This window comes from Aotus nancymaae, unplaced genomic scaffold (genome assembly GCF_030222135.1).
Source record: "Aotus nancymaae isolate 86718 unplaced genomic scaffold, 86718_ANA_hifiasm-v0.15.2.pri h1tg000019l, whole genome shotgun sequence".
Lineage (NCBI taxonomy): Eukaryota > Metazoa > Chordata > Mammalia > Primates > Aotidae > Aotus > Aotus nancymaae.
In genome coordinates this window covers 12301979-12318238 of record NW_026988431.1, presented here as the reverse complement: position 1 = coordinate 12318238, position 16260 = coordinate 12301979, and the positions used below count along the sequence as shown (strand labels likewise).

Genomic DNA, 16260 nt, shown 5'->3' with positions numbered 1-16260 from the left:
TCAACTCATCTTTCATAGCATGGAGTTCTTAGTCCATTCAGGTTGCCATAAGAATATCATAGACTAGGTGGCTTATAAACAACATAAATTTATCTGCCACAGGGAGGCTGGGAAGTTTTAAAACAGGATGATGACAGATTCAGTATCTTGTGAGGGCTGGGTACACTTTTTGGTTCACAGATGGCTATCTTTTTGCTGTGTCCTCACATGACTGAAGGGATGAGGCAACTTTCTGGGACATCTTTTATAAGGGCACTAATCTCATTCCTGAAAGGTCAACCTTTATGACCTAGTCACCACTGAAAGGCCTCATCTCCTAACACTGTCACATTGGGAATAGGTTTTAACATACAAATTTGGGGGAGTCGCACAAGTTTTTTGATTTCCCAATGCATATAAACGTTATGTTTAAACTATAATGTAGTCTATTAAGTGTGCAATAGCAGTATGTCTAAAAAACAGTCTACATACTTGTATTTAAAAATAATTTATTGCTAAAAATTCTGGCAATCATCTGAGCCTCCATCGAGTTGTAATCTTTTTGCTGGCAAAGGGTGTTGCTTCTATGCTGATGCCTGCTCACTGCTCAGGGTGGTAGTTGCTGAAGATTGACGTGAGTGTAGCAGTTTCTTAAAATAAGACAATAGTGAAGTTCACTGCATCAATTGACTGTTTCACAAAAGATTTCTCTCTAGCATCTGATGCTGTTTGACAGCCTTTTACCCACAGCAGAACTTGTCTGAAAATCAGAGTCAATCCTCTCAAACCCTGCCATTACTTACTAAGTTTATGTAATTTTCTGAATCCATTATTGTCATTTCAACAATGTTCACAGCATCTTCACCAACAGTAGTTTCTATCTCATGAAACTAGTTTCTTTGCTTATCCGTAAGAAACAATTCCTCATCTATTCCAGTTCTATCATGAGATTATAGCGATTCTGTCACATCTTCAGTTTCCACTAGTTCTCTTGATATTTCCATGACATCTGCAGTTACTTTTTTCTTAAGCACCTAAAAGTCATCCATGAGGGTCAGAATCACCTTATTTCAAACTCCTGCTAATGTTGATGTTTTGACTTCCTTTCATGAATCATGAATGTTCTTAATGGTACATGGAATGGTGAATCCTCTTCAGAAAGTTTTAAGTTTCTTTTGCCCAGATACGTAAGAGGAATCACTATCTATGGCAGCTCTAGCCTTACAAAATGTATTTCTTCAATAATGAGACTTGAAAGTTGAAACTGTTTTTTGATCCATGGGCTATAGAATGGCTATTGTGTTAGTAGGCATCAAAATAACATCAATTTCCTTGTTCATCTCCTTCAGAGCTCTTGGGTGGCTAGGTGCATTGTCAATGAGCAGTAATATTTTGAAATTAATGTTTTTTTCTGAGCAGCAGGTCTCAACATGTGTTTAAAATATTCAGTAAACTATGCTGTAAACAGATGTACTCTCATCCAGGCTTTGTCATATCCAGGATTTGGAGATAGTAAATGAGGATTGGCTTCCACTTAACGTCACCAGATACATTAGCACGTAACACAAGAGTCGGCCTGTCCTTTGAAACTTCAAAGCCGGGCATTGACTTCTTCTCTCTATCTATGAAAGGCCTATATGACACCTTCTTCCAGTAAAGACTGTTTCTTTTACACTGAAAATCTGTTTAGCCACCTTCATCAATGATCTTAGCTAGGTCTTCTGCTTAACTTGCTGCAGCTTCTATGTCAGCTCTTGCTGCTTCACCTTGGACTTGTAAGTTACGGAAATTGTCTGACAGCTTCAAACTTTTCTTCTGCAGCTTCATCAACTCTTTCAGCTTTCATAGAATTGAGGGTTAGGGTTTTGCTCCAGACTATGTCCTGACTTAAGGAAATGCTATGGCTGGTTTTGTCTTCTATTCAGTCCACTGAAACTTTCTCCAAATTGGTAATAAGGCAGTTTTCCTTTATCATTCATGTGTTCACCAAAGTAGCACTTTTAATTTTCTCCAAGAACCATTTCATTGCATTCATAACTTAGAGAGGAAAATATGCCACAAACTGAGAGAGGCTAAAAACTAGGCCTCTTGTACCAAGAAGCTCGTATCTTTCTTACTAAGTTTAACCATTTCTAGCTTTTAACTTAAAGTAAGAAATGTGTGACTCTTTCTTTCACTTGAGCACTGAGAAGACATTGTAGGGTTACTATTTGACCTAGTTTAACTATTGTGTCTTAGGGAATAGACAGGGGGAGAGATGGGGGAAGGACTGGTTGTTGGAGCAGTCAGAATACCCGTGAAATTTATAAGTTAAGTTTGCTGTCTTAGCAATACATTGCTGTCTTTTGGGGAGGTTTGTGATGACCCAAGATAATCACAATAGTAATATAAAAATATCTGATTATAAATCACCATAACAGATACGACAATAATGAAACTGTCTTAAATATTGAGATTATTTCTAAATGTGACACACAGAAAAGAAATGAGCACGGACTGTTGGAAAAGTGGCACTGATAGACTTACTACATGCAAGGTTACCAGAAACCTTCTGTTTATGAAAAATGTGATACCTGAAGCTCAATAAAATGAACACAATAAAATGAAATTTGCCTCTGCTTTTTTACTAATGCATTTTCTCTTTTGGTTTAACTTGTTAAAGGCAAATCAATGATTATTTCTTATTCATCTCAATCGATTATTTTTCATCTATTTTAGCAATCTATAAAGTCTAACATAATATGCAATTAGTAAATAGCTATTAAAATATATAAATGAATTTAAGCTGGTATAATATAAGTTGGTAGGCCTTAAGATCTAGCAAAAGTATTTAGCTTTTGTTTTCTATTTTTTTCTAAAAAGTAAAATGAGACCCACCAAGAAGCCAGAATGGTTTGCAGAGTACATGCAATTTCTCCAGAGTTTAAAATTCAACTGATGTCAATTGGATAATCTTAACATTTCTTAAGAGTGATCTGATGACACTAAAATCTCCAAAGAGCAAAAATCAAGTGACTTTTCAATAAAGGTTGCCACTTACGCCTTTTAACTAGGTTGGGTCCTTTTTTTTTCTTTTTTCTTAATCTGATTAAATCATGCTTTGAAAGTTCAGCGAAAACCATTTGTTCTTATTTATCTTAACAAAGTAAAATAATTATTACATGTGGATACAGCCTCAGGGAAAACACAACAATATGTTTTTGAGATAAAAAATTATCTTTGTGTTATAGCTACTGGGAGATTAAATGGGCTGTCAGGGAAGCGTACGTAGAAGGGTGCTGAGTCCTTCAAGTCAAGAGCCCCTCAATTCTCAGTGAACTAAAATCACATCTCAAGTTATTTGCTTAATATTTATTATGGTACCTTATGGAAATCAAAGAACTATTTTAGCTGAATTTTGTAACTATGTCAGATACATTACATATTCATGAAAAAGAATGACAATTTTGGTAAATTTGAAATTAACTAATTTAGAGGTGGGAAGGAAGTAATCTTTTTTTTTTTTTTTTTTTTTTTGAGACGGAGTTTTGCTCTTGTTACCCAGGCTGGAGTGCAATGGCGCAATCTCGGCTCACCGCAACCTCCGCCTCCTGGGTTCAGGCAATTCTCCTGCCTCAGCCTCCTGAGTAGCTGGGATTACAGGCACGCCCCACCATGCCCAGCTAATTTTTTGTATTTTTAGTAGAGACAGGGTTTCACCATGTTGACCAGGATGGCCTCGATCTCTTGACGTCATGATCCACCCGCCTTGGCCTCCCAAAGTGCTGGAATTACCAGCTTGAGCCACCGCGCCCGGCCGGAAGTAATCTTTTTATTTTTCGTCATTAAGGGTTATGGCTGACATGCCTTTAAGAAAAGTTCACACAAGAAAAGCATAATAAATTTATTATGTGTACACATGTTCACGGAAGTTATACAAAACATAAAAATTCAAAGAAAGGACCAGATAGTTGATATCTAAATACCCTCTTCATTGGAAGGGGATTTGAAGAGTGGGGGCTGAAGACCAGGTAATTGGTTGTAGATGATTCTCTTCTAGAATTGAATTGGGACCTGAGAACATGTAGTCGTTTGAGACAAAGTTTATCTGTGATTTAGGTTTGGTGTTTAATTTTCAACATCTTTCTCTTTGATGTGAATTTTAATCTTATCTATTTTATGAAATTTCAGGGAAGGGATCAAAGGCAATTGTGTTTCTCTGTAAAGTTCTGCTTTCTAGGTAGATAAGGAAATTTCAGAAAGGCTTTATCCTGTGTTTTAGGAGAGACAAAGGATTGAGAGACTTGCAGGGTGGTCAGGCAGACCTTCAGGCTGCTTCTTTATTACAGCCTGTCAAAGCGCAATATTAGGTGTATTGTTTTCTGTGTCTCCACACTCAATATATTGTCATCATCTCTGAATGAGAGTGTAATGGGATCAGTAGTTATTATAAACTTGCTTGAACTTAGACTGATTTTTTAATTCACTGTAAGGAAATTAGGCCTTTAAAATAAAAACATGCTAGTCTTATTTGCTTTGACATATATGTTTAATTATATCCTAGATTATTAAGTATATATATTTATATTTATTTATTTATATACATACACTTATTTATTATATAATGTATGTTTATATGCCATATACAAATATTATATATATTATACATTTATATAGTTATGTGTGTATACATATATATATGAATATATACATATGCAACTGTCTAGGTTCCTAGCTAGCTATAATTTTTTAGAATTCCCTGGACTTTAGAGGGAAGGATTACTAATTTGCTTATTATTTTAGTTAGACATATAAGTTTGAATTTTTCAAAACTTAGTACACGCACTAATTTAGTATTATAGTCACATGAAAATAGGAGGAAGAGTGGGATGCAGAAGAGGAGACGGAGGGGAAAAGAAGAAGGAAGAGAAAACTTTGGGAGACCAAGGCAGGCAGATCATCTGAGATCAGGAGTTCGAGACCAGCCTGACCAACAATGGAGAAACCCCATCTCTACAAAAAATACAAAATTAGCTAGGCATGGTGGTGGGCGCCTGTAATCCCAGCTACTCAGGAGGCTGAGGGAGGAAAATCGCTTGAACCTGGGAGGTGGAGGTTGCGGTGAGCCAATATCACACCATTGCACTCCAGTCTTGGCAACAAGAGCAAAACTCCGTCTCAAAAAAAAAAGAAGAAGAAGGAGAAGGAGGAGAAGAAGGAGGAGCAGCAGGAGGAGAAAGATAAAGGGCAAATGAGGAAAAGAAAGAAGTGTAAAAATGGGTGGGTGTGGGAATGGAATAAACTTGAAAAGAGAAGTGAATATGAAATATAAAATACAAGGGAATAGGCTTGACTTGAATCATTGCTACCTGGGAGTTCACTTTATCACTATTTGCAAAACTGTATTTGTGTATTGGAAAAAAAAAACCCAAAAAACAGAAAGTATAAGAGACAAAGGAGAAGAGGAAGAAATTCAGAAAAGATGAAGTAGTCAATAAGAGTTATAGTAATTAGTTCTCCATAGAAGAAATAAAATTAGACTGTTTCTTCACACCTCATATTATAATATATAAATTCCAGATGCATTAAAGATCAAAATGACTAAAAAGAAACTTTCAAACATTTAAAAGCTCCTATAAAGGAATGTTTTACAACCTTTAAAAAACAAACACATGTAAGCATTCATACAAAAAAAGGAAATTATTTCTTTAAAGTCAAATAAAAAATGAAAATCTCCATGTGACAAAACATCATAAGAAAATCTAAAATGCAAGTGCCAGACCTAGAAAACATATTTGCAACCTATGTAATAGCTAGTAAATGTAGATTATTTATTTGCTTTTATTCCTTCTTCCTTTTAGAAAGAGATATCTTCAAGTTTTAGCTGTGCACAGGGCCTCCCAGCTGGAGATGCTCTCTCTCAGGCTTCCATGCACCCACATGGGCCTTGTGACCAAGCCCTGGCCAATAGGAAGAAAGCAGGAGTGTTGACTGTGCACCTTGTATAGAATCTTCAATGTGAAAATGACTTACCTTCATTTTCCTCCTTACACTTTCCATTGGCTGGAGATGATAAACAACAGCCTTGATACCAGAGACAGAAGCTGTGTCTTGAAGATTACAAAGCCATCTTGTCTTCAACTCTGGACTGCTTTGTGGGAAAGAATAAACTTCTTGCTTATTTAATTAAGTCATTGCTTTTGCATCTGTTTATGGCTAAATTTAGCTTTCCTCTAACTAAAATTATTAACACTGTATCACAGAAGCGTAAACAGATACTTGAAGAAACTTAAGAATATATCAAACAGGAAGTGGCAAAGCAAAATGTAGTGGTGTTTCTTACCCCAAAGGCTATGTTCTTCACACCTTAATCCCAGGCAGGGAAAGTCTTACCCAAGGGCATAAATTCTCTAATGTGATTGTAAAGGACTGTCTCAAAGTGACTGCTGATTAAAACCTAGAGCACATGAAAGTTCTAATTAGGAAATATTTGGCCCCTTCATATATTTGTTTTAAAAGGTCTCAGACATTGTTCTAGGAACAACGCTAGGGGTACATCTGGAGATTTACCACAGCTTGTAGGTGATGAGATTAAAAAATATGCTTCTCAGTCATTCCACCACATCCACCCTGACAGGAACATAAAATATTTTGTTACCCTAATGGGAAGATAGTTCTTAGAAGTCACAGTTAAATTTCCTCTCTCTCAGCCTATAGCACATAAAGTATTACCAGTGTATTAGGAAAGAGAGTGATAGAATCAGTTTAATTTTCTCAGTGGCCTAATGAGGAAAGTGTCAGGCAGGAAAAGAGTTTACCAACTAATGTTCCAAACAACAGTGACTGCAAAATTTTTCCACATGAAAGTAGAAATATAATAAATCTAGGTTGAAAAGAGCTATTTGGTTACCAAGCAGTGATTTGGAACCAAGGCAGCAATTTTCTCTCAATCTGAAAAGGAAAAGTATTTTGTTCTTGCAGCTGATTCAATTAAAATAAAACACATGGAAACATTACATTTTCTTTTCCCTGATGCTAGAATTGCAGAAAGACTGAAGAGATACTTAACAGGGAAATATTTCAGTCATACAACTAATCTGCTTTGTCAGTGAGGTGTTTAGGGGAAAATGCAACCCCACCAAGCATGTTAGTGTGGCCTAGATGCACAGCAGATTCTAGAAACACAATGCTAAGAGGAGCTTTCATTAGGATATCCTTTGACTTTCAGAACAAGTATCATCAAATAAAGAGAAAGTCGTTGAAAGGAAAGCAGACTGTTAAGAAGGAAAATTGAGCACTTCTGTTTGCCAAGAAATATATTTATAAAGATGCTGCGCAAAATAAAAATTAAGATTTTGATGCCTTTCACGTAAATTACTTCTGAATACTAATATGTGTGTGTGTGTATATATATACACACACAAATATATATATACACACACATATATGTGTATGTATGTAAGTGTGTATAGATGTAAATATACTCACATTCATTTAAGGAAGTTGGGGTTAGTTAGGAATATGTATGGTTATATCAGAGAACAAATTCACTATATGTTTTCTTAACTGTGCTTTGGTAGAATTCTAAATATTTCTATAAATTATAATTTTGAGATTGAGAAAAAATAATATGAAATAAAGATCTTCTAACAGCTTTTTAAATGTGTAATTGAAATAAAACTGTATATATTGAAAATGTGTAACATGATAAGATGCTATATATGTATGCACCTGTGAGACCATCAGTACACCCAATTTATTGAATATATTCTTTTTCTTTTTTTTGAGATGGCATCTCACTGTGTCTCCCAGGCTGTAGTGCAATGATATGATCTAGGTTCATTGCAACCTCTGCCTCCTGAATTCAAGCAATTCTTCTGCCTCAGCCTCCTGAGTAGCTGTGATTACAGATGCCCACTACCACGCCCAGCTAATTTTTGTATTTTTAGTAGAGATGGAGTTTCACTATGTTGCCCAAGCTAGTCTTGAACTCCTGACCTTGTTATTTGCCTACCTTGGCCTCCCAAAGTGCTGGGATTACAGTTGTGAACCACCGTGTCAGCCTATTGAATATATTCTTAACTCCCAAAGTCTTCTTGTACCACTTCAGGGTTTCTCATTCCTACCTCTCCTTATTCTAGCCACCTTCAGGCAGTCACTGATTCTCTAGCTATGTAAATTAATTTATATTTCCTATAATTTTGTATTAATGAAATTAAATTTTATGCTGTTGCTTGATACCTGCCCTTTCTCATTTAGTTTAATTTTTTGAGATGTATCCATAATGTTGCATGTTTTTAGTAGTTTATTCCTCTTTATTACTGAGGCATGGACATAATATAATTTATTCACATTTAATGAGTGTTTGGATTAATCTCAGTTTCTGCCTATTACAGGTCAAACTGTTACAAACATCCATGTACAGGTCTTTGTTGTAGACATATGTTTTCATTTCTTTTGCATATTTGGAAAATTTCAAATCCTTAGTGTGGAATAGCTGAGCCATATCATAAGTGTATATTCAACTTCTTAAAACATTACCAAACCATTTTCTTTCTTTCTTTCTTTTTATTAGTATACTTTAAGTTCTGGGGTCCATGTGCAGAACATGCAGATTTGTTACATAGGTATACACGTGCCATGATGGTTTGCTGCCTCCATCCCCCTGTCACCTACATTAGGTATTTCTCCTAATGTTATCCCTCTGCAGTCTCCCCACCCCCTGCTATCCCTCCTCTAGCCCTACACCTCCCAACAGACCCCAGTGTGTGATGTTCCCCTTCCTGTGTCCTTGTGTTCTCATTGCTCAACACACATTTATGAGTGAGAACATGAGGTGTTTGGTTTTCTGTTCTTTTATCAGTTTTCTGAGAACGATGGCTTCCAGCTTCATCCATGTCCCTGCAAAGGACATGAACTCATCTTTTTTATGGCTGCATAGTATTCCATGGTATATATGTGCCACATTTTCTTTATCCATTCTATCATTGATGGGCATATAGGTTGGTTCCAAGTCTTTGCTATTGTGAACAGTGCCACAATAAACATATGTGTGCATGTACCTTTATGATGGAATAATTTATAACCCTTTGGGTATATACGCAGTAGTGGGATTGCTGAGTCAAATGGTATTTCTATTTCCAGTTCCTTGAGGAATCGTCACACTGTCTTCCAGAATGGTTGAACTAATTTACACTCCCACCAATAGTGTAAAAGTGCTCCTATTTCTTCACATCCTCTCCAGCATCTGTTGTCTCCTGATTTTTTAATGATCAGCATTCTAACTGGTATGAGATGGTATCTCAATGTGGTTTTGATTTGCATTTCCATAATGACCAGTGATGATGAGCTTTTTCTCACGTGTTTGTTGGCTGTATCACCCAGGCTGGAGTGCAGTGGCATGATCTCAGCTCACTGCAACCTCCACCTCCCAGGTTCAAGCGATTCTCTGGCCTCCACCTACCCAGTAGCTGGGACTACAGGCACGCACCACCACACCTGGTTAATTTTTTGTATATTTGTTAGAATCAGGTTTTCACCATGTTGGCGAATCACCTCGAGTGATTCACCCACCTGGACCTCCCAAAGTGCTGAGATTACAGGAGTGAGCCACTGTGCCTGGCCCATTTTACAACTTTACAAAGCAGTTGTTCCATTTTACAGTCCCACCAGCAGTGGATAAGAGTTTCAGCTCCATCCTTTACCAACATCCATTATGATTAGGCTTTATAATTTTTTTTTTAGTTTTGGGCATCCTAATATGTGCATAGTGGTATCTCATTGTGCTTTTACTTTGCATTTTTTAAATAAAAATGATGTTGAGCATCTTTTGGTAGTTTTATTTCATGTTTCATATAGCTTCTTTGATAAAATCTTCAAACTTTTGGCTTATTTTTTATTGAGTTGTATATCTTATTATTGTTGAGCTTTGAGAACACTTTATAAACCATAATACAAAAAGTTTGTCGGATAAATAATTGAAACATATTTTCTCCCAATTCAGGACTTGTCTTTTCTCTCTCTTAAAATCTTTCAGAGAGCAGAAACTCTTAATTTCGGTAGAGTCTAATTTATCTGTATTTTTGTAGAGTGTGTTTTTAGTGTTACAGCTAAGAAATCCTTTACCTAATTCAAGGCCACAGTAATTTTTCTTTCATCTTTTCTTCTAGAAGTTTTATAACATGAGGTTTTCCATTTAGACTTATTATAGCATTAGTTATACAAGCTGTTTTCCTGCAAATGCATAACTGCATGTTCCATCACTATTTGTAAAGATACTACATGTCCTTCACTGAATTGCTTTTGCATAAAAATTGATCGACTATATACTGTGGAACTATTTCTTTACTTTATCTTATGTTCCACTTAACTGTTTGTTCATCTTCATACCAGTAGTCTATGAACTTCATTATTAGAGTTTATGATAATTATAAATTTAAAATACATATTAAAATACAATAGTATATTAATACTGAATCTTAAAATATTATAAGATTTAAAGTAAATAGTCAAGGTCCTTCAATTTTCTTGTTTTTCAGAGCTGCTTTTTCATTATTACATAAATTTTAGAGTCCGCTTATCAATGTCAATAAAAAGTACCTGCTGGAAGTTGTAGTGATATTGTGTTTATACATAAATTTGTATAGAATTTGATGATGTTGAGTTTTGGGATCCAACAATATTATATTCTATATTTATTTTGCTTTTTTAAAAATCTCTCAGAGGCTGGGCACGGCAGCTCAAGCCTGTAATCCCAGCACTTTGGGAGGCCGAGGCGGGTGGATCACGAGGTCAAGATCGAGACCATCCTGGTCAACATGGTGAAACCCCGTCTCTACTAAAAATTCAAAAAATTAGCTGGGCATGGTGGCGCATGCCTGTAATCCCAGCTACTCAGGAGGCTGAGGCAGGAGAATTGCCTGAACCCAGGAGGCGGAGGTTGTGGTGAGCCAAGATGGCGCCATTGCACTCCAGCCTGGGTAACAAGAGCGAAATTCTGTCTCAAAAAAAAAAAAAAAAAAAAACTCTCAGAAATTATTTTGTGTTAACAGTTCTTGTAAGTTTTGCAAATTATTGATCACATTTATACCTCAATATGTCTTATATTTTGGTATTATTTTATATTGTATATTTTAACGTTTCAATTTTCTACAATTAATTGTCAGTGTATAGAAATATTATTTATGTCTGGGCACAATGGTTCATGCCTATAATCCCAGCACTTTGGGAGGCCAAGGTGGGTGAATGGCTTAAGCTCACAAACTCAAGTCTAGCCTGGACAACATAATGAAACACTGTCTCTACAAAAAAATACAAAAATTAGCCAGGGGTAGTGGTGTGGGCCTGTAGTCTCACCTACTTGGGAAGTTGAGACAGGGTGATTGCTTGAGCCTGGGAGGTCAACCCCACATACAGCCGTGATCGTGCCACTGGGCTCCTGCCTGGACGACAGAGGGAGACTTTGTCTCCAAAGACAAGAAAAAAATAGAAATATTTATTTTCATATGTTGATCTTTTATCTTATGTCTTTACTAAACTAACTTTAATTCTAATGGCTCCTTTGTAGATGCCACTGTATTTGTACACAGGCAATTATATCATTTGCAAATAGTTTTGTTTCTTTCTAATCTGAATGCCTTTCATTCTTGCCTATTGCACTGACTGGAGCTGCAAATGCAATGTGGAATAGTAGCTGTGAGAGCAGAAATCCTTGCATTTTTTATCTTAAGAGAAAGGCCTTCATTTCTTTCACCAGTAAGTATGAGGTTAGCTATAAGTTTTTACATAGATGTCTTTTATCAAGATAAGAAAGTTCTCTATTTCTTCTTTGCTGAATCCTTCTTTCATAAATAGATACTAGACTTTTTAAGATGCTTTTTCTGCATCTATTGAGATTATCATAAGACTTTTATTTTTAATACGGTATTTGGTGAATTACATTCATTGATTTTGGAATGTTAAACCATGTATTTTGCTGAAATAAATTTCACTTATTCTCATGATGTATTATCTTTCTATATATTGTTGTATTTAATTTGGTAGCATTTAGTTAAAACTTTTTTGGATATACATTCATTATGAATATTGTTCTATAATTTTCTTTTCTGATAATGTCTTCTTCTGATTTTGGTATCAAAATAATGCTGACTTCATGAATCATTTAAGAAAATTCCCTCTTGGTCAATTTTCTGGAAGAGCATGTGCAGAGCTGATATTCTTTCTTCCATTGATACTTAGTAGACTGTCCAACTGAAGCCTTCTGGGACTAGAGTTTTCCTTTGTGGAAGGCTTTTAACTGAAAACTCAATTTTTAAAAAATATAAGGATATTTGGGTTTGCTATTCTCGAGTCAACTTTAGTATCTTGTGATCTTCAACCATGATTTTATGTTTCCTGAGGCCTTCCCAGCCATTTGGAAATGTGAGTCAATTAACTCTCTTTTCTTTATAAATTAGCCAGTCTCAAATATTCTTCATAGCAGTGTAAGAATGGACTAATACAAGTAGAAACCTATGGGAAAAGTTTTAACAGTTAGTATGAAATATGTTATGAGATCAAAAAGAGCATGATTTTTTTTCACATATCAAGGAGCATCAATTTTTGGAAAGTACCAATGAAAAAAAAGAGTTACCTAAAAAGTAAACTTGCTAAAATATCTGTTTAATTAATTGGAGAGTTTCAGTTAAAGAATAATTGATGTTAGTACTTTTCATAAATTTACACTGATTCAAGACTAAGTAAACAAATGTGATCTATTTGTTATACTTTGGTAATTTTATCAATATCACTTTATCTGTGACATATATAATATTGAGTTTTTTGATCTATGCTAAACCAAACAATAAATAACAAAACTTTTGACAAAATCTTAAAACCTAGCAAAAAATGTTCAGAATGCTAATTTATTTGAAAACTTTCTAATGAGTTATATTTAAGAAAACTGGGAATATAATTTATTAAGTGAAAACTTTAGGAATCTGACACCTGCCTCTGGGTATTTAACATGCTATGATCTGTAAGAAGATTTAGACATTTGTCTCTGTAGGTCAGATCTTGTACAAATGCTTTGCTCTTTCAACTCTTCTATTGACAGCAATGTGCCCTACAGTAGCCTCAGCTTACTGCCTTGACTGTTCCAAGCTTTGGTGCTGGAAGAGAGAGTCCATGCAGATCCCAGTGAATGTCATGAGTTGAGACAGAGCTGAGAGTACAGGGAGAGCAAAGTGTCTAGATTTTTCAAGACAAAGGAACCAAGACAAGAGAACAACAAGGAAAGAGAATGCTGGCAATCTACAGAGCATCTCTTTAAAGTATTCAGTAGAATACTGATTACTGCATATGTATGAGGAAACTACCCAAGCACAGAAAAAGAACCAGCTGAAAAGATCAAAATGAATAGCGCTCAGGGTTGCACAGTGACTAAAATAGAACCAGCCAGGCAAGAAAACCTCATAATTTACAGAGCATTAAGTAGAACACTCAGAAATGCCATGCCTCTCTAGTGGTAAATAATTATCCTAAATCAACACTGTTTTCAATTTGTCAAACAAAAAATAAAACAAGATCTCTAAGTATCAAACTGTATCCAATTAATTTAACCCCACCTCTCATGAGTGCAATTAAAGTTACCCAGTATGCAAAGAAGCTGTAGAAACACAGCTCAGAAGGAGAGAATAATCAATACCTTAATCAATAATTTGAGATTTGAGAGAGCTGAAACATGTTAAAATTAGCAGACAAAAACATTAAAGCAACTATATTAACTGTATTCTGTAGGTTAAAAAAGTTAAGAAAACAAATAAGCTCTCTTAAAAAACGATTCAATTTGAACTCCTAGAAATGAACATTACATTGTTTAAAATTTTAAAAATACACTGATGGGATAAATGACAGATTAAATACTGCAAAAGAAAAGATTAATAAACTTGAAGACATAACAACAGAAGTAAACAAAATGTGACACAGAGAAAAAGAATCTTAAAAAACGCAAAGGACATGAATGAATTGTGGGAAAACCCTGACAGCCTAATATATACACAGAGAACCTGAAAGTGGGAAATGGTACATAAATAAATAAATACTGAAATGTGTGCCATTTGATACAAAGTCCCATAGATCAAAAAACTCAATGACCCCAAAGCACCAGAAAAACAAAATGATGCTATACTCAAATTGCTCAAAACCAGTCAGAAAGAGATAATCTTAAAAGCAGCCAGATGGCAGGAAAGTGGGCAGTGGTGATGTTACCACAAATTGGTAGAAACAGTCAATAGAAATTTAGGACAGATGCAGAAGGCTTGGATGCCTTTCCCAATGAAAGTAGACTAAAAATTATTTTCTAGTGCACAATGAACATTTACTAACATAAAACACATTGTTGGCTGTGGAAGAAGTATCAATGAATTTAAAAGTTATCACATCATATAATGTATTTTATCTGATAAAAATGGAATGAAATTAGAAATAAATAACAAAAACACATTTTGAAAATTCCCAAATACGTATTTGGAAACTAAATAGAACACATATAAAGAAAAAAATAGAAAGTACATTGAACTGAATTAAAATAAAACTGAAGAACATCAAAATTTGTAGGATGGATCTAATGTAGTATTTAAGGGTAATTGGTGTCAGTGAATGCCTGATTTAGAAAAGAAAAATTCCAAACTGATTTAAGTCCTAGGAAAGCAGAAAAATACAGTAAGTAAAATACAAACCAATGGAAGAATCATGAACATCAAAGAGGGAGAGAGCTAGACAGAGAGGCAGACACATAGACAGAAAGAGGAAAATTAATAAAATTAAAAAGTAAGTCAGAAGATAAACAAAGTTGATAAATTTCTAGCTGTATTAATCAGGTAAAACTGATAAGAAATACACCAAAAGCAATATACAGGATGAATGAGGCACCATCACTACAGATTCCGTGAATATTAACATAAAAATACGGTAATATTATAAACAATTTGGTACAAGTATATTCTGTAACTTAGATTTATTACATGGTGGCAAGAGAGAGAGATAAAAGAAAATTGCCAAACTTTTAAACATCAGATATCATGAGAACTCACCCACTTTCAAAAGAATGGCATAAGGTAAAGCACCCTCATGATCCAATCACCTCCCTGTAGGACCCTCCATCAACACATGGGGATTACAAGTCAAGATAAAATTTGGGTCCCCACCCCACAGAGCCAAACCACATGATTCTACCCTGGCCTCTCCCAAATCTCTTGTCCCTCTCACACTTCAAAACACAATTATGCCTTCCCAATAGTCACTCAAAGTCTTTACTCATTCCAGAATTAACCCAAAAGTCTAAGACCAAAGTCTCATCTCAGAAAAGGGAAGTGCCTTTCACCTAGGAGCCTGTATATATATATAAGTTAGTTACTTCAAAGATACAATGGGTATACAGGCATTGGTTAAGTGTTCCTGTTCCAAATGGGAGAAATTGGCTAAAACAAAAGGACAACAGGACCCATGCAAGTCTAAAAGCTGTCAGGGCACTCATTAAATCTTAGCACTCCACAATTAACTCCTTTGACTCCACGTCTCACATCCAGGGCATGCTGATGCAAGACATGGGCCCCCAAGTCTTCAGGCACCTTGACCCTAGTGGTTTTATAGGATGCAGCCCCTGCAGCTGGTGTCACAGGCTGGTTTTGAGGGCCTTTGGGTTTTCCAGGCAAACAGTGCCAGCTGTCCATGGATCTACCATTCTGGGGTCTGGAGTATGGTGGCCCTTTCCTCACTGCTCTACTAGGCATTGCCCCAGTGGGGACTCTGTGGGGGGGGGGGCTCCAACTCCACATTTTTCCTTTGCACTTCCCTAGTAGAGGTTCTTCATGGGGACTCCACCCCTGCAGCAGACTTCGCATGGACATCCTGGCATTACCATACCTCCTCTGAAGTCTAGGTGGAGGTTCCCAAACCTAAACTCTTGTCTTCTATGCACCCTCAGACCCAACACCACATAGAAGCTGCCAAGGCTTGGGACTTGTGCCCTCTGAAGCAATGTCCTGGTCTGTACATTGGCCCCTTTTGGCCATGGTTGGAGCTGGAGTGGCTGGAATGAAGAGTGTCATGTTCTGAGGTTGCACAGAGCAGTGGAGATCTGGGTCAGCCCATGAAACCATTTTTCCCACCTACGCCTCTGGGCCTGTGATGGGAGGCACTGCCCTGAAGATCTCTGAAATGCCTTGGAGACATTTCCCTCATTTTCTTGATGATTAACATACAGCTCTTCATTGCTTATTAAAATTTTTGCATCCCACTTGTATTTCACCTTGGAATACAGGT

The 16260-nt window shown here is 36.0% G+C and overlaps 1 pseudogene; it reads right to left on the bottom strand.

Moving 5' to 3' along the window:
* Window positions 1–15668, bottom strand: part of LOC105727021 (etoposide-induced protein 2.4 homolog) — a 35417-nt pseudogene extending 19749 nt beyond the window's left edge.
* Window positions 15669–16260: the final 592 nt, after the last annotated feature.